At 38.7% G+C, this 14,347-nt stretch overlaps 1 protein-coding gene across 12 annotated transcripts in view; it reads left to right on the top strand.

Annotated features, from left to right (window-relative positions):
- Positions 1 to 14,347, top strand: part of CRACD (capping protein inhibiting regulator of actin dynamics) — a 279,668-nt gene continuing 265,321 nt past the window's right edge. For 11 of the 12 annotated variants that reach the window (XM_058722491.1, XM_058722490.1, XM_058722498.1 and 8 more), the window contains exons 1-2: positions 1 to 145; positions 780 to 871. The gene's annotated coding sequence lies outside the window, so the exon portion shown is untranslated. Of the gene's footprint in view, positions 146 to 779; positions 872 to 3,683; positions 3,762 to 14,347 lie in introns of those variants that run through there. The other variant, XM_058722487.1, reaches the window with a different exon arrangement.

The following is a 14,347-nucleotide window of genomic DNA, read 5'->3' as shown; positions in this document are numbered from 1 at the left end:
TGAGGGGCGGGTGCGCTGCTGGTGCTGCTGCGGAGGCTGCCCGTGCTGCGGGGCAGCCGCTGGCTGGGTCGCGTCCGCCGCCCGCGCGGGACCGCCGGTCGCCGTCCAATCGCTCTGCCAGCCACGGAGCCAGGCGGGGACTCAGGTGAGCGCCCTGTCGGCCCGCGGCCAGAGCCAGACAATGGGGGCAGCGGGCGGGCTTCTCCCCCTGCACTCGCGACCCCCCGGGCTGCACCCCCGCGACGCCCCGGGATTCCCGACCTTGCCCTTGCCCTGGGGGCGTGGGCTCGGCGTGGCCGGCCGGTGGGATTTGGGGCGGTGTCCCCGCGTGTACGATGCGGACCCTCCCCGAGGAACCGGCGCAGGGTGTGCGCCGCTTTGGATCTCACGCGAGGGAACCTGCGGACGGGCTGCGCCCCGGGAACTTGCCGAGACCGTGGGACCTTCTAATTCCCTCTCTCCTTCCCGCGCCGCGGCATCCTATCCCGGGGTCCCGGGGTCCCAGGGTCGGGTCCCAGCTGCGAAGGGGGCACAGCGAGACCTCGCCGTCTGCGATCTCGGACGCTGACCGTGCTCAGCCCTCTCCCCACGCCGGAGCTGCATTGCTTTGTTTAACCTCTGCCAAGCCATTTCGCACAAACTCTTGTTGCCCCAATTCTGATGAGCCACCAGTTTGATGGCTGAGGCAAGACAAAGGTTCTCCCTGTTTACCAAGGGCTGGAGCCGGGAGACTGCACAGTGCCAGTGGTGTAAAATGTGTTTTCCTTATCTTCTCCCAGGCGTTCTTGAGATGGTTTTCCTGGTCCTGTAACCGTCATTTCTTGTAGAGCTCTGTAGTGGTGAGATTGGACCTCCTAACCCTACGGATACGGTAGGTGGGGTATGGGTTTTATTCATGGTTATCAGTAAACAGAAAGGCAAACGTTTACATTTTATGTTTGTTGTTCTTAGAAAAGAGGCGTCGTAATATTGTCTGAATTCTGGATTTTCAGAGAGAATGTATATATAAAGACACATTGGCTCAGGTGGAGGGGGGTGGGGGGGGAACCTAGTAACTAGGACCATGTGTTGTGAAATTTTAATATGGTTTTACGAATAATGGCCCAGAAACTGATCTGGTGTAGGTGAGGGAGTGTGAGTATGTTGGGGGTGGTGGTGATGAAGAGGGAGTGGTTAGAATACAAAGAATAAGGCAATTTTAGTAAACGGGTCTTAGTAAATACCGTGTAGCAAATTTCAGTTCATTAAGTTGTCAGTAAATTGGTGTTCACCTGTAAAAATTACCTATCCTAGTTGTTAAATTATGTATAAAATGGCTAACAATTATTTGGTATTGTATGTGACTTTGAAATCTGAATACAACAATTTTGAGTAATTTTAAAATGTCAACAAAGGAAACACACCTACACTGTTGCTTCCTTTATTCTATGAGGAAACTGAATCCTGGTTCAATATATTCAACAGAAAATTGTAGAAGAAATTTCAAAGCCACAGTTTTTAAAGAAACATTTTGAAAAATGCATCTTCTGTAGGTGATATGTTTGCACTATAGATTACTTCAACTCTGAAAGGTGAAGGAAAGAAAAATCATGCTACTAGATTGCCCCTTTCCCATATTAAAATGTATTTTCTTCAAAAGCTTATTTTTATGGTCACTTCTGACATCGAGAAACTTTCACTCTAAAGACCGTACTTAGCACTGAATTTGGAGTCAGTAAATAGTAATACTGACTTGACATACTTAGGCAGTTGGTGCAGGAAACAAAAGCTACCACATAATTCTTTCTAAATTATCAAGCACTTATAATAACTATAAGCTATTATTATTGCTAGATGAAGAAATTGTATTTTACAAAAATTAATTGAAATTAATGTGAAATTCTCTAGTGCAAGGGACGGTTTATAGTCTTTGTAGTCCACATTTCGAATTTGGCATAGAGTAGGTGTTCAATAAATAGTTATGGAAAGAGGAATGCCTGTGTGGCTCAGTTGGTTAAACAGCCAGCTCTTGGTTTCAGCTCAGGTCATGATCTCACAGTTCGTGGGTTCGAGCTGCAGGTTGGGCTCCACGCTGAAGATGCGGGACCTGCTTGGGATTCTCTCTCTCCCTCTCTCTGTGCCCATTCCCTGCTCGTGCTGTCTCTGTCTCTCAATAAATAAACTTAAATAGTTATGGAAAGAATGAATCAATGAAAAATAAAATACAAATGGATAAAATATGTATACAGATTGAATTAGTTCTTTTAGTTGAATGAACAGTTACTGAAGGCTTGCTATGTGTCAAAACTGTGCAGAATGTTTCCACATACAGTTTATAAAAGCCTGGTGACCTTCCTTTTTTGATCATATTTGATGTATGTTTCCATGAAGAATGAGGCCCCTTGGGTGGTATCAGTGATCATCTCAGATAACTGAGTAGCACAATAGAGTATTTCACTTGTTGTATGTACATATACTTTCTCACAGTGGCCTATGGGGAGGCAGGCCAGATATTATCATTCCCGTTTTGTAGGTGAGGAAATCCAGACACAGCGAGATTAAATGACTTGCCAACTCCTTGCCACTGAAGCAGCAATGCCAGGGACAGAAGCTGGATCTCATGCCTAGTGTTTTCACCTCTGAGTTACACTGCCTTTTTCAGGATATACTGTACTCCAGAAAATCACTATCAAATTAGGCTTCATGAAAAAATCTACTTTTTGAATAACTTTTATATTAGGAAAACCTGTTTTACAACCTAGTACTTACTGAAGGTTCTAGAGTCAGGTGACTAAATTTGAACCCTCGATTTACCAGTTAATAGCACTGTATCTTTGGCAAGTGACTTAATATCTCTAAGTCTCAGTTTCCTCATCTGTAGAATGGTGGAAGTAATAGTACCTACCTTATTGGGTTTTTGGAAGGATCGCATGAAATCATGTATGTGTTTAGTACAAGGTCTAGAACACACGAAGCATTCAGCGTCAACTAATTATTTTTATTTTCATTATTATAAAGCAGTGGATTTTAATGTTTTTTGTACAGTAAGAGGTGAATTTTATATTGCCATCTAGTATACAGACACATTACAAGTATGTTTAAAGGACCTCATGAATCGATGCTTAGACTTCTGATGTGCAATGCATTCTTATATTTTTATTCTATCTTATTTAAAGATGCTAGTTAAGAACCACTAAATGATTTCAGATTCCATTAATGGGCTAGGACCTGCAGTTTGAAAAGCACTAACGTAATGGATGATCAGGTTAAATGAAAGAAAAATCTGCTAATGAATCTTTGTATTTTTCCTTTTAATAATTTACACCAGTTGGAATTTGAATATTAAATTACACTGAAAATAGATTCTTAAACATTTCTTAGTAATTGCATTTATTTATTGAGTATTTATTATGATTTAGGTACTGTGGTAAGCAGTCTATTTATATATGTTATCTAATTTAGTGCTCAGAGCAGCCTGTAATTTGGCCTTATGTTTCCATTTGATAATTGAGATTAAGACTCAGAGAGGTTTTATTAACTTGCTCAAGGTCATAAGGTTAGTAGAGATGAAGCAAGAATTCACACTGAGTTCTGTTTGACCCCAAAGTTCTCTGCTGCCTTGCCCCTCACACTCTGTTCTGATATGTCACAATGATTTCTGTAGATACATCATTCCTTTTATGTAAATTTGAATGTCAGTATCGAGAATTTACCCCTTGTGGTACATCTTTTGTGGTTTCCTTTGAAAGGACCCACTTGAAGAAAATTTTCAACTTAGTCAAGTAAGAAAACATTGGCTAGACTAGTAATTCATTTTGACTTTGTCTGCTCTTTGATGTAAATATTTGCGAATAGCTTCTCAGGTTTTTACGATAAAGTCAATTAATTGGTCAGTTTTATTGAGCACCCAAAGGTTTAATATGTCTTCAAAAGAGACATGAAATAGCTGTGTAACTATAAAAAGACTTCATTACGAATGAATGCCAGCTTTTGTTAAGGCACAGAATGAAGACTTAAGAGCTGCAAGAGTATTTTATAGTATATTGATTTGTCTCAAAATCACTGGGCAGTTAAAGTATTTATTTTGTAAAGTACTTGAAAGGAAGCACAACTAAATGCCCTATTAATTTTTTTTTATTTTAGTTCTTTGCAAGTGCTTCTTAATTTTTAGCAGTATTTTATTTTATTTCTGGAAATTTCCTCTTTTAAAAATATTGTCAGAAAGAAAGAATGCCATAAGGGAATATGTTTTATAAGTAGTACTTAGAATTTACGAATAGATGATTTTAAATGACAATAGAAAAGCAGATTTCACTATTTCTTTCACATTTACATCTTACAGATTCAGACTCTTGTAGGGTCTGGTTTGCCTACTGCTGTTGACACGTAGGAGTGTCTTTTATAAATAAGATGACTACCAGGTACTTAAAGGTATATAAAATTATGTTCCTTTTGCATTTTAGTGTCTGTGTACATGGAGCTTTAAACTTTTAACTGTATGTTTAAATAGTTTATTTGTTGAATTGATGTTAGTCTATTCAGATCTGATAATTTTAAAATCAGAGTTTGTGTAGATCATGTTGATATATTAGACAAAGAACAGCAGTTTCATGGTTTATTTATGTGGTTTGAAAATCCATACATTTCTGTTCCTCAGTCTTCATTTTCTGTTAAGATTAGATAAAAGTGAATATATTATTTTATTTATTGTTCAGTATCAGATTTCATCCTTAGGTTAGCCCTCAAGAAATGGTTTTTCCCCTAATGAAATGTGTCCGTATTTAGTAAGCTTATGTCTTATGTTTAATTTATTAAGTTATTCCTATTGTCTAACACTTGACCCTTCAGTGAATTGGTATAGTTTCTGTGAGCATCCAGAAACATTCCAGCTATTGAATGGTTGTTGTAATTCGATACTAAACTTGGTTACCATTATATTTTGCACTGTTCTATGTTTTTTTTTTTTTTTTAAGTATAATTGACATACAATGTTGTTAGTTTTAGGTGTACAACATTTTGATAGTACTATTATTCTTGATGTGAAAATCCTTGGAGATAAGAAGAGCAAAATCAACTTAGATGTTTATTTATACTAGTAGCTTTGAGGCAGATACATATGCATATAATAGATTTACATATATGTGTGATTTCCACAGATGTATGAGAAGTGCAGGATTATAGACTCTTAATCCATAAATTAAAAAAAATTCTGAAGTAACTTTGTGGAAATAAAACAAATGGAGAAAAATCCTTTAAGAGATGTTGAATGTCTTATAGCGACATGTTATCAGAAACATTTAAGAAGCGAAATAGCCCAAACCATATGTCATAGCTTTTATATTGTAGTAAGTTTGCATGTGGAAAGGTGATTCCATTTGAAATGTGACAATATTTTCAGCCAATTTATAAATCTTCACCGGCTCTTCCAGATGTTTGTAGAATTTTTCAAAAGCCTATGAAGGTGAAGTGGAAATTTCGATAAACTTGCTTCTGAAACTGGTACTGTGTTAAATATTAAATGTTTAAGGAAAAGATACAGAAACAGCATCCCTGAAACACTTCAGGGAAATATTTAAATCAGAAGTAAGTACTGAGCTCGTTAGAGACAGGCTGTTAGAATTTAAGAGGAAGAAGCAGCTGCTAAGAGTTATTATTCTCAATAACAAGAAAGGAAGGACAATTTACTAAAAAGGTGTTGGGCTTTTACCAGGGAAGGTAAGAACAATCCACCCAGAAGTCCACTGGCCTCACCCCACTCACCTGGTGAGGGGTTGGCTGGCACTAAGAGGGAAAGGGGAGCAGGCAGGGAAGGGATGCAATAGAGAAATTTGGTTATTATTTAAATCTGAGATAAGCTGGATTCAATAAATAATCTGTGAAAATTCTTGTATATAGTTGTTAACCCATGGTTTCCTCACATAGGAGACATAGAAAGGAAAGGACATGCTCACTGATTTTGGGAGAGGAAACATCAGTACAACTGAACCCCCTTGATAAAGCCATGTGTGGTCTTAGGTGGGGGCCGCAGCTGATGTTCTCAGGGAAGCTCGTGACTGATCCAGCAGAGCTAGTAAGACACTGCTGCTGAACTCCAGACTACTTTAAAGGAAGCATGCAGGATTTTCTTCATTTTGCAAAGTTCTTCATAAATTTAGAGTGACTTTTTCTCTACCAGAGTATTGTGACAGACGCAGCAGTGGACTTTGTTGGCACTATTTATGATGCAGCTGCCCAGGCACGTTTGTGAGGGGTTAACTATTTTCTAGAGATAATGAGGTCAGGGTCACAGGTTCAGTTCCTGGGAAGGCCAGTTAGCTTTGCTTTGTTCTCTGATCTCATATTGTAGTCTTAACCCAGACTGGCCATCTGGCGAAGGCAGATCATTGATCACAAAGGGACTAATAAGCAAGGCAGTGTGAGAGGAGCAGCATGACTCTTTCTAGAACAGTGGATGTTGAGTAATTAGAGAAATAATTCCAAAAGCATGTGCAAATTGTGTTTCATAGCATTATCTTAATATGTGGAAGATAACATGGTTGTCAATTATTTTTCTTTTGTTGTTTCTGTTGAAGTCTCATTTTAACAGTTGTTTTTTCATAGTTAGGATTTTCTAGAAGTCTCATTCATTAAGCAGTTGTATGCTGTCCTAAATGTACTTAATCTCTCTGTAGGTTTGTAGGATGGTGGCTATGGTAACGTGAACAGGTTAAGTCTGCAAGTAGTAGATCATAGCACCTACTCAGTTATTTACAGATCCAACTTCACTGAATTTAAAAACTTACAGTTTTTCTAAGTCTACTTTGATGTATACATCTCTTCTCCCCTTTGTTAAAATTACCTCCAGTATTGAGAGGAATTCAAAGATCATCTAGATTTGTGCTGTCTCATATGGTGCCACTGGTCCCATGTGGCTGTTGAGCCTTTGAAATGTGGCTTGTCCAAATTGAGATGTGGGGTAGGTTTCAAATACTTGGTATGAAAAATGAATGTAAAATACATCATTAATACTTTCAAAATGTTGATTATATGTTGAAGGAAAGTTTTAGCTATGTTAGATTGAACAAAACATTATTAAAATTAATTCTACCTGTTTCTTTTTTGCTTTTTTAAATGTGCCTACTAGAAAATTAAAAAGTATATATCCAGTTCACATTTGTGGCTTGCATTCTACTGCTCAGCACTGTTTTAGACCAGCCCCTCATTTTACAGATGAGAAGGCTAAGGTTCAGAGGTTAAGTAACTGAGCTGAGTTCTTTCCGTTGTCTGTAATCTCTTCTTGCTAATAGGTTAGGTGCTCTGGAAGATGGAGCTCTTTGAACTGTTAGAGGACCATTTAGTGCTTGCAATTATCAGTAAGTTGCAAGATCTGTTCTTGAGTCATTATATATTAGGTGTTAATACCAATTTGTGTGTGATTGTATGCATGTGCATACATACATAGGAGGGAGAGTTTGTTTTGCTTATAATGTTGATTTTTAGACTCAGTTTTAGCTTCCTCTATAGGTCAGAGGCCTTATAGCTTTATTTACTTCTGAGAAAAACACATTAAGATATTAGACATTAACCATTGTAACTCAGATAAATAAGATGGTGCTCATTAAAAAGGCCTTTTAAAATGTACTTATTACAAAAATTTCAGATAGTGTTGAATAAACCTTGATGGGCAAAGCAGCAAGATTTTCAGGCTGTATACTTTTTGGGAGGAAAAGAGCTAAAATGAAGAGAGAGTGCTTACTTAGCCTGTGTTTTGAAGAAATAGCTATGAGGTGTTAGTTTTTCTCTTCTAACCCTGAAAGCTCCTGATGTTCCAGTTGAGGAAGAAGTAGCCAGAGTTGGCTGGTACAAAGCCATGGCCCCAGAATGTGGGTTTCTTGTCAGTTTTGTGAACATATTCGTCTTTTTTTTTTTTTTTTTTCAACGAGTGCTGAAAACAGCACTCATTTATTATCTCAGAGTTCTGTAAGTTAGATGTCTGAGCAGGCTCAATTGGATTCGCTGCTTAGCGCCTCACAAAGCCAAAAATGATGATATTAGCCACTTTGGGCTCTTAGATGGAGAGTCTAGGGAATAATATACTTCCAAGCTCATTCACATTTCTGGTAGAATCTAGTTCTACTGGTTGTGGTACTGAGGTTCCTGTTTCTTTGTTGGCTGTCATTCAGGGCCTTTCTCAGCTTCTAGAGAGTCTTCATCATGTGCCTTCCCCACACCCACCCATCTTCAAGTCACCAATGGTGTGTTGAATCCTTATCATGCTTTGAATCTTCCTGCCTTCCTCTTTTTTTTAAATTTAATTTAATTTCTTTTAAAATTTACATCCAAATTAGCATATAGTGCAATAATGATTTCAGGAGTAGATTCCTTAGTGCCCCTTACCCATTTAGACCACCCCCGCTCCCACAACCCCTCCAATAACCCTCAGTTTGTTCTCCATATTTATGAGTCTCTTCTGTTTTGTCCCCCTCCCTGTTTTTATATTATTTTTGTTTCCCTTCCCTTATGTTCATCTGTTTTGTCTCTTAAAGTCCTCGTAGGAGTGCAGTCATGATTTTTGTTCTTTCTCTGACTGACTAATTTCACTTAGCATAATACCCATCGTTTCCATCCACGTAGTTGCAAATGGCAAGATTTCACTCTTTTTGATTGCCGAGTAATACTCCATTGTGTGTGTGTGTGTGTGTGTATATATATATATATATATATATATATATATATATATATATACCACATCTTCTTTATCCATTCATCCATCGATGGACATTTGGGCTCTTTCCATACTTTGGCTATTGTTGATAGTGCTGCTATAAACATGGGGGTCCATGTGTCCCTTTGAAACAACACACCTATATCCTGTGGATAAATGCCTAGTGGTGCAATTGCTGGGTCATAGGGTAGTTCTATTTTTAGTTTTTTGAGGAACCTCCATACTGTTTTCCAGAGTGGCTGCACCAGCTTGCATTGCTACCAACAATGCAAAAGAGATCCTCTTTCTCCGCATCCTCGCCAACATCTGTTGTTGCCTGAGTTATTAATGTTAGCCATTCTGACAGGTGTGAGGTGAGCCATCATTGTGGTTTTGATTTGTATTTCTCTGATGATGAGTGATGTTGAGCATTTTTTCATGTGTCGGTTGGTTATTTGAATGTCTTCTTTGGAGAAGTGTCTATTCCTGTCTTTTGCCCATTTCCTCACTGGATTATTTGTTTTTTGGGTGTTGAGTTTGATCAGTTCTTTGTAGATTTTTGATACTAACCCTTTATCTGATATGTCATTTGCAAATATCTTCTCCCATTCTGTCGGTTGCCTTTTAGTTTTGTTGATTGTTTCCTTTGCTGTGCAGAAGCTTTTTATTTTGATGAGGTCCCAGTAGTTCATTTTTGCTTTTGTTTCCCTTGCCTCCAGACACGTGTTGAGTAAGAAATTGCTGTGGGCAAGATCAAAGAGATTTTTGCCTGCTTTCTCCTCAAGGATTTTGATGGCTTCCTGTCTTACATTGAGGTCTTTCATCCATTTTGAGTTTATTTTTGTGTATGGTATAAGAAAGTGGTCCAGGTTCATTCTTCTGCATGTTGCTGTCCAGTTTTCCCAGCACCACTTGCTGAAGAGACTGTCTTTATTCCATTGGATATTCTTTCCTGCTTTGTCAAAGATTAGTTGGCTATACATTTGTGGGTCCATTTCTGGGTTCTCTATTCTGTTCCATTGATTTGAGTGTCTGTTCTTGTGCCAGTACCATACTGTCTTGATGATTACAGCTTTGTAGTATAGCTTGAAGTCTGGGATTGTGATGCGTCCTGCTTTGGTTTTCTTTTTCAAGATTGCTTTGGCTATTTGGGGTCTTTTCTGGTTCCATACAAATTTTAGGATTATTTGTTCTAGCTCTGTGAAGAATGCTGGTGTTATGTTGATAGGGATTGCGTTGAATATGTAGATTGCTTTGGGTAGTATTGGCATTTTAACAATATTTGTTCTTCCTACCCAGGAGCATGGAATCTTTTTCCATTTTTTTTGTGTCTTCTTCAATTTCTTTCATAAGCTTTCTATAGTTTTCAGTGTATAGATTTTTCACCTCTTTGGTTAGATTTATTCCTAGGTATTTTATGTTTTTTTTGTGCAACTGTAAATGGATTTGATTCCTTGATTTCTCTTTCTGTTGATTCATTGTTGATGTATAGGAATTCAACCAATTTCTGTGTGTTGATTTTATATCCTGCAACTTTGCTGAATTCATGAATCAATTCTAGCAGCTTTCTGGTGGAATCTTTTGGGTTTTCCATATGGAGTATCATGTCATCTGCGAAGAGTGAAAGTTTGACCTCCTCCTGGCCGATTTGGATGCCTTTTATTTCTTCGTGTTGTCTGATTGCAGAGGCTAAGACTTCCAATACTACGTTGAATAACAGTGGCGAGAGTGGACATCCCTGTCTTGTTCCTGACTTTAGCCAGAAAGCTCTCAGTTTTTCCCCATTGAGGATGATATTAGCGTTGGGTCATTCATATATGACTTTTATGATCTCGAGGTATGCTCCTTCTATTCCTACTTTCTTGAGGGTTTTTATCAAGAAAGGATGCTGTATTTTGTCAAATGCTTTCTCTGCATCTATTGAGAGAATCATATGGTTCTTGTCCTTTTATTGATGTGATGAATCAAACATACTGGTCTTTAATTGGCAACGATAAAAAAGAAGAAAACCTCAGGACCAAATTTGTTGTCTTTTTATTTCTAGTTAAGATTTTTGTTTCTTGATCAGCATGGGCAGCTCAAATTAACATCCTAAAGATGTTCACTTTATGCACCTTCAGGTCTGGTCTTTCTTTTTGGCCCACACAGTTCTAAGTCACTATCAGTTTGTTATCAGTGACCTAATGACAACTAGTGAACAATGACTGTCAGGGAACCCCTGACATTTCAATTAATCTCATCATCCATACTAGCTAGTAGGGGTGGTATGGAGGTTGAAAGAAGATACAGGTTTACTTCCAGAGTGTTGGCTTATAAAAATATTTCCCAATTACCATCTTTCTATGCATTTTGTCTGTTAAAAAAAAAACAAACAGTTGATCCTAGATATAAAGAAACAAAACAAGATCGCAATCTGTTAATGGTTAGCTTTGAGTAGGCCAAAATAAGTAACATTGCCTTCTGGTATGAAGTTTAATGAAAAATTCATTGACCTTAAAAAATAAAACTGCCATTTATTTTACCAACAAAGGATGTGTTTATTTGGCAATAGCAGAGAATTGTAGTCTGGGACATGGAAGCTATGGCAGTACCATGGGCAAGACTGGAGAACAAAGCAGAGGACTGCTCTTTTATAGAGGAAAGGGAGGTGTTGGGAGGGACAATTATGAAGTAAAAGTCCACTGGAGTAAACTGGGAGTTGGAAGTATAGTGGCTTCTCATTGGCTGAATTGTGACTACCCGTCTGTGGCTGGGCTGTTGGGGAGGGGGAGGAGGAAACATTCCTTCCTCCAGCTGGGATGGTAAGGTAGTATCCACCTGCATGCAATGTGCCACTTCCCTTTGGGTCTGAAATTGACCTGAGTGCTGGGTATGAAAAGTACCCACCCCCCTCCCGTCCCTCTACTTCATTCTAAATGAAGTATCCTATCATTAATTTTTACAAGCACCATGACCACCCACATCCCATCCAGCCTGAGTCATTGGAAACCCAGTTTATCTTTAGTCAGCAGACATGCCTTGAATACACACCCTGGGCTGGGCACCATGGGTAAAGCATGAAAAGAACAAAGGTTGGGGGAGTGCAGATTACTTGAATGCAAAAGTATTAATAACTTTGTTGCAGAGTTAACTTAAGAAAAGAAGGTAGCATTTTTTACATTATTGCAGAACAATGTAATATAATTTGTGTTCTACATTTCACTAGCTGATTTCATGTGCTGTCATTTTTTAAAGTTTGTTTGTTTGTTTATTTATTTATTTATTTATTGATAGAGTACAGCACACATGTGTGCATGAGCAGGGGAGGGGCAGAAAGAAGAGGAGAGAATTCCAAGCAAGCTTTTGCACTGCCAGTGTGAGCCTGATACGGGGCTCGAACTCACAAACCATGAGATTATGACCTGAGCTAAAACCAAGAGTCAGACACCCAACTGACTGAGACACCCAGGCACTCCCATGTGCTGTCTTGTTTAATGTCACCTCCCTTTTTTAACCGTAGCTAACTTTTGTCCTTTGTCGTTGGGGTAGCTAGTTGGGATGCTGGGAGGGTGTTGTTACATTGGGAGTCATACTGAGCATAGAAGGGTAGCACACCTCCCCTGTATTCCTTCCTTTTCCCCTTGATCAGCTGTTTATATCAGGCACTATGGAGTTGCTAGTAAATATAAAAATGAAGAACTCGCTGGGTGCCTGGATGGCTTAGTCGGTTACACGTACTTAACCTTAGCCTGCTTGGGATCTCTCTCTCTCCTTCTCTCTCTGCCCCTCCCCTGCTCATACTCTCTCTCAAAATAAATAAAATTAAAAAAATATTTAAAAAAATGAAGAACTCACAGTCTAGTAAAGAAGAAAGACAAGGCAGAATGTAAAGTGTGCTCCAATAGGTCAAAATGTCATGGGAACTGAGAAGAAGAAATGAATATTCTGGTGACGAATGATTGAGTAAAGAAAGATAAGGAGGAAGCTTACAGAGGAAGTGATAATTGAGCTGGGTCCTGAAGGGTGGGGAGAATTTGGATAGATGGGGAGGAGATGGAAAGGTAAGCATGGAAGCCATGGTATACTGAGGTAGCAGGAACATATGGCGTGAAAAGGAGTGGCAGAAATAGCACTAGAAAAGTGGGTCAGGCGAAATTTGGAGAGATTTGAAAAAGGTAAGGAGTGCTGACATTTTTTTTTTTTTTTTTGTAAGGCAGTGGAGAGCCATCAAAAGCAGAGTGGCATAATTGCATTGACATTGGAAGGATGACTGGGATTTGAGAGGCCTGGTTCTAAGTGTGGCTTTCCCTCTAGTTAGCCTAATGACCTTGCACAAGTCATTTTACTCCTCTGGGCCTCAAATTATCTCATGTATAAAATAAAAGGGCATTGGGCAAGAATTATTCAGTCAGTCAGTAAACAGATAAAGTAGTTACTAAAGGCTTGGTCTGTGCCAAGTGCTGTTGTTGATGCTGTGGGATATAAGAGCAAACACACAGGGCCTCTTGCTATGGAGGTGATATTCTGGTGGGAGAGGGATAGTAACTAGTAAACATGTAACTATATCATGTAATGTCAGGTTGTAATAAATGCTTTAACAAAAGTAAAGCTGAGTGAGCGGAGTGAAACAGTGGTCCTGTTTCTGGATAGAGTAGTCCAGAGAACTCTGAATGAAGTGGAAGAGCTGTCAGAATATTTGGAATCTCTTCCAGCTTTCAGATCATCGGTATAATTAAGTGAAAAGCTGTGGGAGTTCAATCTCTTCAACATTGATTAAAATCAGTTTTTAGATGCTGTTCTTACAGTTTTGATTAGTTCCACTGATACGGTTATTGATGGACAGAATCTTTTTAGCACTCCATCTTTTAAATAGCTTGACTAAGTACAGCATAATCTCATTTTTAGAAAACAATTTCTTTGGCCTGAAAAAAGGCCACTTGTGTTGGTAATTTGGATGCTGCCTCTCTCCCTCAGCACATTATCCATCTTAAACCTATGGCTAATGGAAAGGGAAGATGCTAACATTTAACCAACTGGATTTAAGGTGGTTGTTCAATATATCGAATAGCTCTTCTGAGTTATTTTAATATAAATTAAAATTAAGTGGGAGCTCTGGGACAGCCCTGTTTTAATTAGAGCTGGAATGCATCTTAGGAGACCATTTCTGCCAGTTATAATCATAACGGTGACATTATGATTTTTTTTTTTTTAAAGAATCATTAGTAAGTTAGGTCTATCCTGATTTCTTAAAGTTTGGTTTATAGATGATCCTTGTCAAATCAAGTGAAAGGCTAAAGAATGCAAACATTTTTCTTTGGCCATAAGCTTTTTCTTGGAGATGTGAAATAGTTGAGCAGTAATCAGCAGAAGAACATGGATAAAACTGGCTTGTTCTTTCTATGAGATATTAGGTTGGGAAATCTGAACTTAACTACCTATTGAGGACCATGAGAGTTTTAAACTGATTTCCCACAAAGTGTGTCTGCAGCATTGGGAAGCTAGAGTGGTAGGCTGTACATTTAGAGATGGTGTAAGATGTGATCCTTGACCTTTGCTGGCATGGAATCCAGGCTATGTTTCTTTGTTTCCTTGCCTAGTAGTTCACAGCCAGTGAAACTGGCTCTGCCTGAATTATTTAACTCATCTTATCCTTTAAGATAGTTACAAGGAGTTGTCCTAGAACTGAGGGACTTAAAATTTGGGGCG

Source organism: Neofelis nebulosa, chromosome 3, assembly GCF_028018385.1.
Source record: "Neofelis nebulosa isolate mNeoNeb1 chromosome 3, mNeoNeb1.pri, whole genome shotgun sequence".
NCBI lineage: Eukaryota > Metazoa > Chordata > Mammalia > Carnivora > Felidae > Neofelis > Neofelis nebulosa.
Note: the sequence above shows the minus strand (reverse complement) of the source record. Positions and strands in the feature narration are given on the sequence as shown.